Source organism: Epinephelus moara, chromosome 12, assembly GCF_006386435.1.
Source record: "Epinephelus moara isolate mb chromosome 12, YSFRI_EMoa_1.0, whole genome shotgun sequence".
Lineage (NCBI taxonomy): Eukaryota > Metazoa > Chordata > Actinopteri > Perciformes > Serranidae > Epinephelus > Epinephelus moara.
In genome coordinates, this window is record NC_065517.1 from 37,155,639 (window position 1) to 37,165,557 (window position 9,919).

At 40.6% G+C, this 9,919-nt stretch overlaps 1 protein-coding gene across 2 annotated transcripts in view; it reads right to left on the reverse strand.

Annotated features, from left to right (window-relative positions):
* LOC126398977 (hormonally up-regulated neu tumor-associated kinase) overlaps window positions 1-9,919 on the reverse strand; it is a 987,429-nt gene that overhangs the window by 779,996 nt on the left and 197,514 nt on the right. The gene's annotated exons all lie outside the window — the stretch shown is intronic.

Genomic DNA, 9,919 nt, shown 5'->3' on the forward strand with positions numbered 1-9,919 from the left:
ACGACATGCTATACTATGACATTTTTTCATTATTTTAGACGACATACTATACTATAACTTTTTTTTCAAGATTTTGAACAACATGCTATACTATGACGTTTTTTCATTATTTTAGACGACATACTATACTATAACTTTTCTTTCAAGATTTTGAACAACATGCTATACTATGACGTTTTTTCATTATTTTAGACGACATACTATACTATAACTTTTTTTTCAAGATTTTGAACAACATGCTATACTTTGACTTTTTTCAACGTTTTGGACGACATGCTATACTATGACTGTTTTTTCAACATTTCGAACGACATGCTATACTGTGATGTTTTTTCATGATTTAGAACGACATGCTATACTATGACGTTTTTTCATGATTTAGAACGACATGCTATACTATGACGTTTTTTCATTATTTTGGACGACATGCTGTACTATGACGTTTTTTTTATGATTTTAGATGACATGCTATACTGTGACATTTTTTCATGATTTTGGACGACATACTATATTATGACTTTTTTTCAAGATTTTGAACAACATACTATACTGTGACTTTTTTTCATAATTCTGAACAACATGCTATACTATGACTTTTTTTCAACATTTTGAACAACATGCTATACTATGACTTTTTTTCAACATTTTGAACAACATACTATACTATGACTTTTTTCAACATTTTGAACAACATGCTATACTATGACTGTTTTCAACATTTTGAACAACATGCTATACTATGACTGTTTTTTCAACATTTCGAACGACATGCTATACTATGACTTTTTTTCAAGATTTTAGACGACCTGCTATACTATGACTTTTTTTCAAGATTTTAGACGACATGCTATACTATGACTGTTTTTTCAAGATTTTGAACGACATGCTATACTATGACTTTTTTTTAAACATTTTGAACAACATGCTATACTATGACTGTTTTTCAAGATTTTGAACGAGATGCTATACTAGGACTTTTTGTCAAGATTTTGAACGACATGCTATACTATGACTTTTTTTCAAGATTTTGGACAACATGCTATACTATGACATTTTCTCATGATTTCGAACGACATGCCATAATGTCACCTTTTTTCAAGATTTTGAACAACATGCTATACTATGACTTTTTTCAACGTTTTGGACGACATGCTATACTATGACTTTTTTCATTATTTTGGACGACATGCTATACTATGACGTTTTTCCATGATTTTAAACAACATGCTATAGTATGACTTATTTCCATGATTTTGAATGACATGCTATACTATGACTTTTTTTCAAGATTTTGAACATGTTATACTATGATGTTTTTTTATTATTTTGGAAGACATGCTATACTACAACTTTTTTTCATTATTTTGGACGACATGCTATACTATGATGTTTTTCCATGATTTTGAACAACATGCTATACTATGACTTTTTTTCATTATTTTGGACGACATGCTATACTTTGATGTTTTTCCATGATTTTGAACAACATGCTATACTATGACTTTTTCTGAAGATTTTAGACAACATGCTATACTATGACTTTTTTTCAAGATTTTGAACAACATGCTGTACTATGATGTTTTTTCAGTATTTTGGACGACATGCTATACTATGATTTTCTTTTCAGTATTTTGAATGACATGCTATACTATGACGTTTTTTCATGATTTTGGACGACATATTATACTAAGACTTTTTTTTCAAGATTTTGCATGACATGCTATACTATGACACTTTTTCATGATTTTGAGTGACATGCTATACTATACTATGACCCCATGTGATTTCACCCCAGATTAAAATAAATTTTCAGAATGTTTTCAGATTTTTTTTTATTTTATTTAAACTTGTATTTAAAATCAAGGGTCAGTATTGTAACTCAGTTGTAATGACCCTTTAAAGAAATGTTTATTTAGTGTCACACTGGAAAACTTTTAGGAGCTTGATATAAACAAACCTGTTTTCTGATAACCTACCTCCTTTTAGAGTGTCAATCTGCCATGAAGGTTGAGCTCCCATGTGTGGAGGTTAAGGGCAGTTTCAGGTGCGGAGGTTAAAGTGACACAGTGTCCCTCCGGTCAGGGTGTATTTTAGTGAATTAGCTGGTGTTAATCCTGAACTGACAGTTAATCAGAGGTGGCATCAATTAAACAGTGTTCGGCTCAGGTGACTACTCTGCGGCGCTGGACGTTTTGTGCGCCGCTGACCCCCGTGACTCATACACACACGCTGTCATGGCGAGCAGCCGGAGCCCAGTTAACCACTGCGCCACCCTGGACTGCACCCCCTGCGAGGTGACACTCAATTATGGATGACCATCATTAGAAACCAGACACGCCGGAACACAGGCTAGCCCAGACTGACACACACACACAAACACTTGTGATGGGCACGGCGATTATTCTCAGAGACACCCAAGACTATTGAAGTGCTAATGGGGTAACACCATCCATTTCATTTCATAACTGCTGCACCTGTAACCCCTGTGGCCTCCAGGTGACCACCAGCATGCATTTTTATATCAGTATCATCATTAGCTAATTAAACTTGGTGTCAAATTATATAATTATAACTAATTACATTTCAAAATATGTTTTTATTTTTGTTTGTTTGCAGGAAACTGAATTTTGGATGATCATGCAATAACAATGTAGTGTTCTTCTCTGTTATCTGGAGGTTGACTCTGGGAGCAGCTGCACGTTTGTTCTTTTGTCTCTGTTCTTAATCCTGCATTTGTTCTATGAAAAAGCGAACACAAAGGACACATCTCTCATCAGTCATTAACAGAGGGATTAAGCTGCAATACATCAAATGATGACACAGACAGTCGTGCATCCACAATGTGCCCGCACACACATCCAATAAAGGTTTCAGCTTTCAGACAGGAATCTGTATGTCTATCCACATCTTATTGTCTCTATTAACTTTATCTTAGCTATGGCAGCTTCATTGCTCAAGAAATATCTCAAAAACCATTAGATCAATTACCATGCAAGTCTGCACAAACATACTGTAAGCTTCTCTCAAGGCTCATTTATGCTCCCTTTGCATATGAAAAAAGATAATGTCCATCACTGCCTTCATACTTCCATGCTTCCTTCATGTTGGCATAGATGCAGCAGATAGATGGCACTAGAGGGTGGAGTCAAACGTTTACTACAACAAACAAAGCCTCAGTGGAGGAGGTCGTAATATTGCACTTTTAAATGGAGACAGTGCAATAGACGGTTGTGATCTATGTGGCCACAACGTTACGTCCCCACATGTTAACCCCAGACCTTATTTTAGGCATCTAATCACAGCCCAAACTTACTTACAGGTTTTAGGATTCCTTCCTGCAGCACTACATAAAGATGGACGACCTAACAGCTCCCCAAACATGAAGCCAAAACATCTCGATCACCCCCTAGTGGCCAAACTAAAAACTCAAAGAAAACGTCACATACATTTTTTCCCCAAAGATGGTTTTTGTTAATTTCTCTGATAAGTTCTGTTTTAATTAGTTATTTGACTTTGTAACATCATGATTCACATCTATGTGAGCCAATCAATGTGCTCACCATCAATGGCACTGCTTGCGATTGGTTAGATGGGTGTATGGGTGGGAACTCTGTACTGGCTTCAAACGACGTGCAATGTGGCAGTGACCGTGTCTGGGATAATTTAGCTTAATCTTTGTACAGTGGGAGGAAGCGGGGTCACATTGTCCATCTTTACAGTCTACAGTCTGTACAGTGTGGGTTTATTCACCCCAAATAGCCACCAACAGTCCAGCTGACAAATACATGAAATTTACACAAGGTGAACATGGGCTTTAATTTCTGTCTGGACACACCATGTTACTCGATACCTACAACCTTGAGTGTGTACAGCGAGTGCACATCCATACTCAACTGGACTGAAGACCATGTGGATTCACACCTCACAGAAGTCTCTGGAAAGGTAAAATAGGTAAGACAGAGAGCGACGCTGTCTGTTCTGAGGTTTCTCTAATGAGTAACTAGCACCTCCCCAAAATGACAAACATCAGAGGAAGCAGTCGACATGTCCAGACATGTTTAACACTGCCAACAAACCAAATTAAACACACAGATGCATGACTAACCCCAGTGACCACAACTGGCCGTCTCTATAGCATCTTACCTAACAGGGCGTGACAGTGGCTGAAACTTTAAGGCAACTTCCTACATTCTGTATAAGCAACTGAGAGCGGGAGAAACGAGCCAAGTTTGTGCGGAGGGAGGAGGTGAGGATAGCCAAAGATTGAAGGTAAGAATGCACCTCAGGACAAAAGACGGTTCAGTAGGTGGAGAGGTAAACAGTGAAGATGAAGCATCCTTAGATACTCATTAATAAAGACAATATAATAAAGCCTTGTGAAGTGCCTCCTCTATGAAGCCAGAGACGTTATTAACTCAACAGGAAACTGCCTCCATTTAGTGCAGCTACACTGTACGACATGGATCTAATAAACTTGGTTACAACATCATGTTTGATGTATGCAGACTGTACGATGATAGTGCCTACTGAATCACAGGCTACAACGTACGATGCAACAGCTTTCCATACTGTGGGTGCAAGGATGCTGCAAGGGTTATCACTTCTACTGTGAAGCACAACATAGAGTCACATTATTAAATAACCTAAAGTTTTGTGGGCACTATATACTGTGGTGTGTATGTGTGTGCTAGCTGCTAGGTTGCTCACCTGGCAGCCGTAACTCCGCCCCTATTTCCTTCAATGCTTCGTCCTTCTTTACACAGTCATGGTAAAAGCTGGAGGACACATCATATAGGCAAGGCTTCGGCTGCCACAACTCCACAAGGTTTTCCTCTTTGCTGGAATCACACACATTTCATTTGGGTTTAGCGCCAGTGCGTCATTTCATACTGTATTTCTATTGGTAGATCATAAGTGCTAGATCGCAGGCAACTGGACTTGCCTGCATTTCTTGAGGACATTTCATCTCTCATCCAAGAGGCCTCTTCTGTTTTAACCGACTGGCGTAGAGTCACGGGCTTTAAACTCTGCGTGGGTGTGGACCCTTACAGAGTCGTTAATATCACATGTGACTCGTTGACCCATCTGGCCTTCATGTGTGTCGTTAGGGTCAGATGGGTCCATAACTGGTGTCATAGCCCACTTTCTCTGTAAAACGATGGTCGTTCCAGTTTGATGCTTGGAGCCTGGGACTTGCAAACGTCTTCCAGAAACGCAAGTCCAGTTGCCTACGATGCAGCACTTATGATTACCATGACCTGGATAACTGACAATATTCAGCGACATAGACATAGGTGGTAACAGCAGTCACATGGTCAGATGGAGATCCCAAATTTTTGACACTGTCAGAATTTTATCCCAGGATGTCTTTGATCGCAAGAACGTGACAACGGCCATCCTCGAATCCTTCTCACTGTTTTAGAGCCAGGACCAAAGATATTACCTCGTTTCTCTCATGCTGACCATCTTAAATAGTGATGGGCAAAGCAGTTTAGATGTTACTGAATTTCTAGAATCAGGTAATTAAAAAGATGTGTTCAAAAGATTCATTCACCGAATCGTTCAGTGCTTGGTGGGAGGAGCCCTGACTGTGTACTGCGTAGTCCGACTCACTGAACTGACACATGGCTGAGCTGCTGCTGCGTCTGCCCTGCACTGGTGAGTCTCATTACGGGCCAGCCTAACGTTTTAAGTTTGTTTATCTGGAAACTAAGTCTGTTAAAACAATGGGGAGGTGTGTGATTGTGTTCATGTGGCCTCACTCCTGGCTACATTAGCCGTTAGCTTGGAGAAAACGGTCCTTATGAATGTGTACTGCTGAGAAGAAATGATTTGAATCACTCAGGGATCAGGGTTATGTCCTTCACCGAGTAATTCGTTCACCGAGTGATTCATCACACGGTAGGCAGTCCCTTCCTGCATCCTGGCTGCCTCGCAACTCGAGAGTGATTCATCGTTTGCACGGACCGAATCGGCAGTTCCACTCCCGGCCTGCACGCTCGCTGCTGAGCTCAACTGAACTGAGAAATGAACGAATCAGTTCCAGAAGTGATTCAGTTCAGTACATTCACTCAACAGATTCGTTCTTTTGAACGATTCGTTCACGAACGACACAACACTAATCTTAAGTCTGGGACAGCTCAAAGTCACACAGTGTATACTGGGCTTTACAAGAGTGAAGTCCAAGTCCCAAGACTTCCTTTTTGTGACTTCCGTCTGGTTGGAGTCAAGGTCTCAAGCCTTTACCTCTGTATTCACTGTTCTCTTGTTGTCACAGCCACACAGATCTGTAGCTATTTCAACCTGTCGATTCCTCTTTCTAAAGACACATAAGCTATAGGTTGACTTTCACTTTGCTCTTTGCTCTGATTTTTTGGTTGCTGTCAAGAGGTCAACACACTGAGTGAAAGAGTACAGAAGTGAAAGCATCACTGATAAGATCCTGTGATCGCACGGATCCCGACAACAGGTTCTACATCACCGTTTGATGTTACAGCCGCACGCTCTTCTGACGGAACAATGTTCACTGTGGCATGCATGTAAACACAATGTTCCAGTAGCCATGGATACAACCTTATGCCCAACATGCATTATTAATTAGTTTTCCATACCTTGTTTGTCCATTTCTTACGCACATGCACCATTCAGTCAGTCCGACTGAGCTTAAGGATAAGGATAATGATGCTCGTTTAGACCCTGCAAACATCTCCAGCATCCAAAAAAAGCTTTTTATTTGTCCCCTGCATCAGCGCTAATATCACACTAAAATCAGCTTAATTGTTTCTGAAATACTTTTTTTTAAAAGTGTATTTCTTCAGGCTTACTTAACTTGGCAGTTTGACTGTTAACCAGCCGTTCGTGTTTAGTGTAATGCCATTGTCCAGTGTGAATGTGTGTGTTTGTCTGATACAGTATCAGAGCTTACTGGTTCATATCAGTGTTAAGTAGCCAGAGAGGTAACTGGAGTGGGGGATATATCCACCTCACTGGGTTCAATCTGTCCTCATTGGGCACACGCAAAACATGCGCTGTACGCCAACACACACACACACACACACACACACAATCAGAGTATCAGGTAACAGCCCTTTAAATTATTTAGTAGCTACGAAGAGTGCCGCGATGCAGCAACCAGATTCCTCCACATCTCTGCAGCTCACCGGAATATTAATGATCCAGAGACGGTGAGAGAAGAGGGCAGAGAGGACGTATGACTGAGGGGAAAGACACTTGTCACAGATTTGGGGGGAAACACAGCTTGGATTTTGTGGTATACATTAGTTTTGCAGTGGTAAGACAAATCATTAAGAAAACACATCCTCACAGTGGTCGAGTGAAGAAGTGGCTTTCTACAGTCAAAAGCTAAATACATTACAATATGGCCACATTAAAGACTTGTGTTGTGGCTGAAGGTTCATTCATTAATGTAAAACATCTTTAAAATGGTATTAAAAAGTGTCAGCGTTTTAAGTTTAGGATACTGCCATGATTCGACCATAGCCATTTTGGTCCATTCTACAAAACACTCTCATTAGGCCCGTTTCCACCGCAGGAACTTCAGGGTAATTTTACGGGGCCGGGGCCGTTGGTGCGTGTCTCCACCACAGGAACCACCCCGAAGGACAGAGTTCTGGAACTTTTACAGGGGCTAAACAAGTCCCTGCCTCGGAGTAGGTACTCAGAACAGCCCAGAGAAACTCCTGGCTGGGGCTTGGGGATTACTTGGTGCTGACTGGATATACTCAAGGCGGGATGTGACATTTTGTAATTAATAACATGGTTATCGTAGATTAGCTGGGCTAACCGTTAGCTGTTAGCGGTGTCTGTAATAACTCAATAAACGGTCCGTGAATAAAATATTTTTTCCAGCAGATATCTTAGTTACAACATGATTGAGCTAGCAAAGCAGTTTTGTGTTGCTATGTGTGGTATTTATTCAGTTTTGGGAAATCACGATGTCTAGAAAGCATCAGTTGACAGGGACAGCTAACAGCAGCAGCAAAGCTAACATCAGGACGTCATGTGCTAAAAGCCTCCCGTTGTCGGAAACGACATGAAACTACTCCAATTAGCTCAATCATGTTGTGACTAAGACATCTGCTGGAAAAAATATTTTTTTCCACAGACCGTGACCGGAGTTATTACAGACACCGCTAACGGCTAACGGCGTCCCTACGCCCCTACGTCAACCTGGTCAAAATGGTCACATACAGAGCCCGGTAACTTTACAGGAACCTTCCTCCTACTCCGCTCTCTCAGTGGAGACGCGGCGGTTGAGAGGGCCAAGCGAGAGGACGTTCCTGTAGTAGTTCCTGCCCCCCAAATAGTACCAGGAACTTCTTCAGTGGAAACGGGCCTATTGTAACTTGAGAAGACTCATCGGTTTACCAAACAAATAGTTGTGGTAGTACTAACAAAATCCTGTGTAGTTATCAGTGTATAAAGAAACAAAGCGGGCATGTATTTCTAATTAATAAATAGGTAACAAGTTACTAATAACTCTGAATCAAAGTACGGATGCATTCTTAACTAGTCAGTGGCCTAATTTAGAAAATCAGCAGATGCTAATGCTAGTTAGGTCGTTAGTGCAACATTTTTTGCTGACACTAGATATCGAACAAAAGCCAGAGACTGTATCGTATTAAGATGCTGTGAGCTGCAGATTCACCACTTCTAAGCAGAAGGCAAATGATAACGTTATCTGCCTCCATCTCACTCAGACTCACCCTGGGACTGGGTCTGGATCTGCAGCTGCCTGTACTGGAGAGCAGTGTTATTTTAAGGAGCATTCACTCTGCACCTACTTCTAGTGACTGAAATGCCACTAGACGTATACTGCACACTGCCTGAAGACGAAGAAAAAAAATCTGCTTGAAGAATCTCAGTTGACTGGGGGTGTGTTCGACTGACGATTGGAGTCTTTGACATTCTGGGGCAGCCCCAGTAAAATTAATCTTATACTGTAGTAAAACATGGCTGCTGTGAAATTACCCTTACTGCTAGCAGCCCTCTGGTCACTTTTCTGTAGCCACAAAAACCCATATTTTGCTAAAGTGGAGATATCACAGCAGAGTCATAGCATAACTCTGTTTTTACCTTTGTATATTCCTCATTGAACTTTGCAAAAAAGATCCCCATGAAGACACATAACAAGACTGTAAAGCAGAATTGAGACTTGTTTTTACTTTGATTTTCAATGTCAGTACAAAAATGTTTTTAAGAACAGTCAATACAAATATAACCATATGTGTTCAACACACACACATGGTGCACTTCTGCACGTCACATTGTGATGGGTGGAGACTAACATGAAATTCCCCAAGAAAAATATTAACAGTAGCGAAACCAAAGCCTAGTTACTGACAGCCAAATTAAATTTGATGAGCTTAGGCAGAGTTAGAATTTTTGGCACTGCAGCATATAAAGGCTGTATGTACTGTTTATGGTTTATTTGGGAAGAAGTTCTGTTGGTGAGCAAGGCATTAATGGAACAGTAGAAAATAATAGCTTAAGCATCTTTTTGTAGCTGCCGTTTACACTTGTCCTTCAAAATGTTTATGCAAAGTTCTGAACAGCTGCCCTGTCTTTACTCAGTCTTTCATACCAACCACCCTTCTCTTTATTCTCTTTGGGTAAAGGAATACTTAAACAACAAAATGAGCATTTGTATCAATTATTCACCTAATAACTTTTTTTGCTCGCATGCCTTCAAGGTGAACGAAAAAATCCAAAAACAGAGACAATTGACCTATGGCTAAGCCACGCCCCCTCCACTCACTCGGACAAACTATCAACATTCAGTGACCGGCGCTATGGCAGGTGTCACAGTACACGGCATTTCGCAGGAGGCAACTGATGATTTTTGGGGACATAACGATCAGATGTCATTGAGAAGTAACCAAACGGGCCTAAACTACGC